This window comes from Pinus tabuliformis, chromosome 6, assembly GCF_031772625.1.
Source record: "Pinus tabuliformis cultivar Carrire ecotype Pingquan chromosome 6, CPIR1, whole genome shotgun sequence".
NCBI classification, from domain to species: Eukaryota; Viridiplantae; Streptophyta; class Pinopsida; order Pinales; family Pinaceae; genus Pinus; species Pinus tabuliformis.
In genome coordinates, this window is record NC_142292.1 from 129,628,034 (window position 1) to 129,630,098 (window position 2,065).

General features: G+C 39.0%; 1 pseudogene; it reads left to right on the forward strand.

Moving 5' to 3' along the window:
* Positions 1-507: 507 nt before the first annotated feature.
* Positions 508-2,065, forward strand: LOC149257695 (putative serine/threonine-protein kinase PBL7 pseudogene; annotated as a pseudogene).

Sequence of the window (2,065 nt, forward strand, 5' to 3'; positions counted from 1 at the left end):
CTCACGGTGCTTCATTTTATATGGATGGAGCCGAATCCTAAAAGTATTGCCTACTGAATGTTCGGTTGACCGCCATGCTATGGCTTGCCTTGTTATATATATATATATATATATATATATATATATATATATATATATATATATATATATATATATTATGTTATTGAATATTATTTATAGATATATTTGTAGCCTTTTTAGAGTTATGCATGACCACACTAAGCGAAAGGATTTAAACGAACAGAACAAGAACAGAAAGGCCAAAATATATCACACTCCGCTCTGCTGGCTGCCTTTCTTTCCCCTTGAACTGTTACTGGATTCAGCTCAGACTGAGATTAACTTTTACCTGATTAGAGATATCACTCTGATCTTCTAGATTGCTTTCTTTCCCCTTGAAATGTTATTGGATTTCTTTTTTTCCCTTGAACTGTTATTGAATTTTCTTGTTTCCCCTTGAACTTGGATTCTACTCATATTGTGATTAACTGTTAGCTGAGTAGAGAAATGAGTTGTTTTCCATGTTTGGGTTTGCAAAGGACATAAAGGACATGCAGCACTTGAAAAGGTCTGAACTCAATGATATTAAGAGCAAAGATGACCAGGAATACCTTGCTGCATCTTCTAATCAACTTCCCAAAGCCTCTTCGGATAGATTGATATCGAAGTCCTTCCATGGGAACAGGCAAGATAAACCTCCCAAGATGGGGGAACCACATATTGCTGCGCAAACATTCATTTCTCGAGAATTGGCTGCAACGACAATTAATTTTCGGCCTGAGTGTTTGTTGGGTGAAGGAGGCTTTGGTAGAGTTTATAAAGGGAGGCTTGAGAGAACTAGTCAGATTATGGCTGTCAAGCAACTCGGTAGGAATGGATTGCAGGGAAACAGGGAGTTCCTTGTTTAGGTTTTGATGTTGAGTCTTCTTCATCACCCTAATCTTGTTAACATTATTGGATATTGTGTTGATGGGGATTATATGCTTTTGGTATACGAGTACATGGAATTGGGATCACTGGAAAACCATCTCCATGATCTCCTTCTTGATAAGGAGCCATTATATTGGAACACAAGAATGAAAATAGTTGTAGGTGCTACAAGAGGGTTGGAATATTTGCATGACAAATCCAACCCTCCAGTCATATATCGTGATTTTAAATCCTCTAATATTTTACTGGATGAGGGATGTCATCCAAAGTTATCGGATTTTGGGCTGGCCAAACTCGGACTTGTTGGAGATAAGACTCACGTTTCCACACGAGTAATGGGAACTTATGGATATTGTGCACCAGAGTATGTTGTGACAGGCCATTTTACTATCAAGTTAGATGTGTACAGTTTCAGACTAGTCTTGTTAGAGTTAATAATAGGAAGAAAAGCTATTGACAATTCCTTGTCAGCAAAGGAGAAAAATCTTGTTCTTGGGCATGACCTTTGTTTAAGGACCGCAAAAAATTTGCACAGATGGCTGATCCAAATCTTAAGGGACTCTATCCCATGAGAGACATGTATCAAGCACTTGTTGTGGCATTAATATGTCTTTAGGAGGATGTTGCCACTCGGCCCTTGATCGATGATGTAGTAACAAATCTTGGTTACTTTTCATCCCAGATGTATGATATTGCAGTGAATCTTTTTCAAACTAATCAGTCTGCACCATCGAGTCCTACCCATGAGAAAATGAACAAGGATAGGAAGTATCCTGATTTTCCAAAAAGAGGAATTGATAAAGTAAGTAGACATGGAAGTAACTAGCATGAACTATGCCTTGGAGAGACTTCCCATGAACGACAATTTGCTCGTGTTATGGCTTTGAATACCTTAAATGAGTCTGAAGGTTCTCAGGAGGGTAGTGGTAAGGATTTTGGAGATTCTGACAAGTCTGATGGGATGAGGCATAGCCGTAGAAAAATTGGGAGACCCAGCAGAGACGGGAAGCGAGTCTTAGCTGTCAGTCGAGATCGTGAACATGAAATTGCTGAAGCCAAATCGTGGGGTGAGAATTTAAGAGAAAGGAAAAGGAGAAATGCCCTTGGTGGGAGTGGGACATATGATTTTCACTGA